Genomic DNA, 6,610 nt, shown 5'->3' on the forward strand with positions numbered 1-6,610 from the left:
TCTTATGTTTTTGGTTCCTAATATTTGGATATCATTTTTATAATGTTATTTTTTATGACATTGTTTTTCTGCAAAACATTAGGATTTTTATCAGATTTTTCCTTTACCTTCAGAAAAATGTTGATTTTTTTTTTGTTCTTCCATTAAATGCCAGTGCAATTTAAAAATCTTTCTACGTCCTCAGAGCAATTCACCACAGTTTTAGATTTTATGAACTAGAATTTGCTATACAGTCATCTCTTTTTTACTAGTTTTGACTTAATCCCTTGGAATTGTTTTCTTTTTTAATATTGTGGATGATTTAGGACACTAAAATAAAATAACTAAAGTAATTGCACAATTTGCTCAAATAGAGATTGGTATGTGGCTGTGAGAGTTAAGGGGAATTAAAAAAGAAAAGAATAAATCTATAGTAACAATAAATACATATAATAATTCAGACAGATTATCCAAATAAAAAGTGTATGCCTTAGACATAAGTTTTTCACTTTAGGTACTGAAAAACTGAGGGACACAATGTATTGAAGGTATGATAAGTTTTGTAAAATTAGTACACCTTCAAAGTGCACTGCAACTCAAATGGAAAAGGCAATCAGGGGATGGGTGCCTAATTAATTAAACAAGAGAAAAAACATACAATCACTTATAAAATTATTATGATACCCTATTATAAATAATTTTTACCCAATAGCTATAAACCTCATTGATGCATCATGTAGTAACAGTAATATATATTTTTTTACTAGTAGAGAATTTGTTTAAAAGATAAGGTGAGCAGATTCACTGAGGCTACAAAGATGGGAAAAAAAGAGAAAATTAGGAGCAGATACAGGGTTACACTAAATTTGCCTATAAATCTAAACTGGTAAAATAATTGTCTTGAATATAGACTTCTGAATATCACTGGCTACTTTTTATGCCCCTGTTTGGCTACAACAACTTTCAGTATCAGCTGTATCCCAATAATTCCCAGAGCAATAACTAAGCTTGGAATAACCCCATGATATAGAGGCATGTCTACCCAATTGCCTATGGGACACTGCTACTCAGATTCCCAAAGGGACTTTAGATTCAGTAGGGACAAAACTAATTTTTTAATCTCTTCTCTGCCCTGCTTGACCAGATTTTCTCCTTGTTCTGCGTTCTCTCTCTTGGAATCTCAAACCAGCATTGACCCATCTGTGCAAGGTGGAAACACAGAGGCCATCTTGCATTCCTCCTTTTCCCTCACTCCTCTATCCACCCTGTCATGAAATTATGACAATTCTGCTTTTAATACATCTCACTGGTCTGCCTACCTTCATATCCTATGGGCCACTGGCTTCTAACTCAACTACCTGCTCTCCTTTGCACCGGTCCTCATTTTATTTTGCATATTCCCCGTTGGGCTATTCCCTACAGGTAATCTTTCATGCATGTTTTCTCCTCCTATGTTTTCTTTAATGTTTTCTCCTCCTATGTTTTCTTTAATGTTTTCTCCTCCTATCTGTTGATAAAGACCACATCCCTTTGCACAGAAAGCTACTTGTAATCGGCTCTGACATCCCCTCTCTCCAAGGCTCTCATGGAACCTATGCACCAATGTCAGGGAACTCTGCTTGCCTTTCTCAGATCAGTAATGCATTTGAGGTTTTGTGAAAGTCATTTTTCTTTTCCAGAAGACCCTTTACCTCTTTTCTCTCTGATGAATTTCTAGCCATCAAACAAATCTCAACCAGCACTTCCTCTGGGGAAACCTCCCTATGGCTTCCAGTCTGAGTTCATCTTTACATATGCACAAGTGCAATGCACTGATCACACTGGGTTGTAATTTCCTGTTCCCCGTGAGCTACATGAGGGCACAGGCTATGTCTTCTCCCTTCCCCCCAGGAACCCTTGCTGCCACAGAGGTTCTAGCATGAGGCAAAGGTTTAATATTCATTGAGAGAATGAAGTGTTTGCCAGAGTCAGATTTTGAAGGGCTTTGAATATAACCTGAAGGGGTTTTGTTCTATACGCGCGGCTCTGAAGCACAGGCGGACAATAATCAAACCCATGTGTTAGACAGAAAACTTGGGGAGAGAAATGGATAGGCTGAGGATAGAGGGTGGGGTATAAATACATGAAGATGTATTTGTGGTAGGGTTGGCAGAAACGTCTGGAGACACAATTATGGATTTATTGGGGTATTAGGTTGAAGAATGGGGATATAACTTATGTAATGTTTTATGTCTAGGCTGAATTACATTCTAAATGTACAGTAAGGAAAAAAATAAAAACTATTAATCTGCTTCATATCCATGACATATTCTACCCAGTACTGCAATTCTGATAACAGATATTAGGCAGAAAAGCATGTTTACCACACTTAATGTTAATTAAACAGATAAGGGGCTTACGCATTTATTCCAAAAATATTTCTAGTTTCTTGTAATACCCTAATATGATTGGATCAATCATAAATTTACAAAAACCAAGTTGTACTTGTTTATATTTAACTCCAGGAGCAATATATTCCACGGTGTATTTGACACTGTATATGGAAGTTTTCTAAAATTCTTCTACGTAGGGCCTTATGACAGTCACATGATATTCCAGGATTTGGTGGAGCTGTCCATGAAGATGAAGAATAAATATTGCAAAATATGTTTTTCCTCTAAATTGGTGAAAGAAAATCACCAAATTTTCTATAATGAATCATCGTATTAATGTCCAGTATTTCTGCAAGAATGTTTTTAACCTCATCTCAAATTTTCTTAGATATGAGTTGTAAGAATGTAATCTAAATTAAATTCTGCTCTAAAGATGAAATCTCAACAAATGTCAGATAATCCCACAGTGTTTTCCAACATTTTATAACACAACCAAATTAAAATACCATCTGGTACTGTTTTAGAGAATTAAAACTTTTCTGAAATAGTAAGGCCACAGGTATGGCTCATACTTCCTTTAGGAAATGGATGAAAATACAGTAAATGTTGAGCAAAGGCAATAAAAATTTTGTTGCCTCACGATATCCAAGTTATCTGTCAGAACATATTTAAAATCCGTAAGATTTTTTTCTGTGAAGTAAGTATAATTAGATGTTTTATCTACTTCACACATGTAACATAAAAGAATGCAACTTTCATAAAATTCTAAACTTAAGATGGAATTATTATTATCGCCATTATCTTCATTTAGGAGAAAAATAGACTGTGGTGAGGAAGGAAAGGTTAAGATAACACATTAAAGATGAAATATGGCAAAAGAGAAATAGTTCTCCTAAATTATAAAACCTGTGAGTAAATATACAAGGAACAGGGTAACTGAATTTCAAGGGGTCAGCACTGAATGTATTTTACTTCATGAAGAGTAGTTTATGACAATCAATATTGCCACTCATTTTTGATGATCTTTTGTGTCCTCTGTGCCTCACATTAAATGCATCAACATGTTTGATTTTTAATTTAGCCTTGTTAAAGTAATTTAGTTCAACCTTCACTGAGGAAATGCTGTTATTTGCAATGACAGTGAATGCTATTTGGCCTCTTAGGGCAAATGGGACTGTCAGCCTCATTGTCAACTTATGAGTTGACATAGTTAAGGAGCCAGTGAAGAGGGAGAGCGGTGGGTCCCAGCTTCTAATGGCATTGGTGGTGGGGCAGGGGAGACAATGCTTTTAAGTTAGTTTTTGTGGTTGTGTCATTTATTTATTTATTTATTATTTATTTTTTTTTGTGGTACGCAGGCCCCTCACCACTGTGGCCTCTCCCGTTGCGGAGCACAGGCTCCGGACGCGCAGGCTCAGCGGCCATGGCTCACGGGCCTAGCCACTCCGGGCATGTGGGATCTTCCCGGACCGGGGCACGAACCCGTGTCCCCTGCATCGGCAGGCGGACTCTCAACCACTGTGCCACCAGGGAAGCCCTGGTTGTGTCTTTTAATTCATTATCTGTTTTTTATTCTGTGAACGCTTCCATTCTTCTCGTCCTTTAGGGTCAAAATCTCAGTCATTTTGATACTTCTAACTTCCATACCACCCATCCCAAATCATGTTAATCCATATTTTATGTCTCACCCTAATTCAAACTATTCCCATTTTATAAACTGTGTCGTTTTGATAACATCATAATTGATCCCTCACCTTTAGTACCTCTGTAAGCAAAGCCACCAAAGAGACTACTGCAATGTTAATCTTTTAAAAGTTTCATTTCCAGTCATGTCTCCCCCCCCCATATTTTTTTATATGACCTACAAACTGATGTCTAAAATTCTTTGCCTAGTACTTATTCTTTTCATAATTTTGCCAAGCTTTACAGTCTCCCTACCATGATCAACAGTCTCTTTACCCAGGCATGTCTCTCCCTTTCTCTTCATGCGACCCCTTTACCCAGAATGTCCTCTCTATTCATTCCAGCTCTCTGCGCCCAGCCTTCTTCAGGATACATCTCCAAGACCAGTTCCCCATTTCCATTTATCCTGGTCATTTCATTCATTTCGTCTGAAACCCAATGGTAGTTCTGTTCTTCTACCAATAGTTTGGTCCCTGCATCTACTTCCTTGAATTATCATTGTGCCTTGAGCTGTTTGGCAGCAGGGGTTTTGCCTTCTCCTAATCCATGTTCAGTGAGCATATAAAACTTGTACAGTCAGAAAAAATACTTCAAGAAAAGGTAGAATGAACAATCATCATCTATTTTTCCTGGGAGAGTTAGGTTTATAAAGAATCAAAGCACGTCATATTCAAACTCATTCATTAGATCACTGTTGTATTATTCATTATTCTTTTCTTCCCCTCACAAATCGATAAGAGAAGGGAAGAAAATAAATCTCTTTCAGACCATTATATTTTCACCTTATGTAGTTATCCACACAGAATGAAATCATTGCCCATAACAGGAAGTAAAGGTAGAGATGATTATTATATTTTCTTTGTGAGTGTGTGCCACATATGTATTTTAACAAACATTCTGAAAAGAAAAACCCTCATATTAGAGAATTCTGAAAGTGCTTTAATTTATAATTTACCTATATTTGTATTTTCTTCAAAGAATTTGCTCCACTTTAAAATATTTAATTAGCACTCCTTTGACCTCTGAGTTTTTCTACCTAAAGTTATTTAGAGATCTTCAGAATGTGTGTATGTTTGTGTGTGTGTTATGTGCATGGGCATAATACAGGAATATTGAATAATCCTTGTCAAATTGAGACTATTTTAATTCTACTTTTTTAAAAGAAAACAAGTCATATTTTGACAAGTTCCTCCTCAGTTACAATGCTGAAGATATGGCATGTTGACTCAATTAAAACAAAATTGGTTGAAGATATATATATGTTTACATATTTAATATTTAATGTATTAAAATATATTAGTCTGAGCTGAAATCTCAAGTCGTACAAATCTATTCATTTCAAAACACTTACAAACCTGTAGTTTGCTGAAAATTCCAAATGGGCAATTCTGAACGAGAGTCCATTTTTACACGTAAAATTTCAGTATATTTTCCAAAATTCTAAAATAAAATTGCTACTGGGGCAAATGGTTACAACATTTTATCTTATGTAAGACATATTAGGACATTAAAAAATTCTTAGTTCTAAGATGAAAAATCAAATCTCTGTGATTTTTGAATGCCAAAGTTTAATGTATTTTACTATCGATACCATAGGAAATTCAATATTCTTTATATGAGTGAGAAGAAGCAAATCATCATCAATAAACTTGTATTCATCTGTAACATCCTTGATTAACAAAATCTGGGGTTGTTTACCATTTTTGTAATGCTAGAATTATTCTAGGAATAGTGCTACTTAGGTTCAATATTAATTCTAAAAGCATTAATTTGATTACTTTCTTAGGCACAATAATAAAAAAAGATATATAAGAAATTGGAGTTGTGTTCATTTAGCAGTTATTAATTACAGCCCCTATAATTTAATATATAGTAATATTGGGTGGTAGTTCTAAACCATCTCTTACTGAAAGCATATTGTCAGGGTTCCTGAATAAATAGGCATGATGGAAAGGGAGTCCCCATGGCAGAAATTAAGAAATAAAGAACAGGAAGGATTAACCTCCAGCCTCCCGTGCTTTTATCTTTAGCATGCCTCAAAACCAAAGAGAGAATGCCTAACCATTAAAAAAAGATTAAAGGTGTTAATTAGACTAAGAAATAGAAACCTATCACCCTTATGTCAGGCAGACCAGACTAAATCTTCTCATGGATTAAAACACACACACACACACACACACACACACACACACACACACACAAGTATCTGGTCTCTGAAATTTTGTTGATGATAGTCTCAAGTGTATCTTTGTGAACACTTTTGTTGAAACTGATTAACTTTTGAACGTTTTTATAGACAGTCATTACCACTATTACTATTGAAATTGTTTTTAACATTCAATACTAAAATATAACCAACAGGATCTAGGAAGAGTAACCAAACTTCATAATAATGAAATTCAAAATTGCCAATTTTTACATCTCCTTCAATCGAAGCCATGACGAAGTTAGTATCAGATTATGTAGAGATTCTTTCATTGTTCTTTCAGGAGGAACGCATCTCAGGAGTTGAGCTGGGGAAGCAAGCAAACTAGCCACATCCTTTGAAAGAGGAAGCTTAGCACTGGGTGGGGCTA

This window comes from Leucopleurus acutus, assembly GCF_964270905.1.
Source record: "Leucopleurus acutus genome assembly, chromosome: 17".
NCBI lineage: Eukaryota > Metazoa > Chordata > Mammalia > Artiodactyla > Delphinidae > Leucopleurus > Leucopleurus acutus.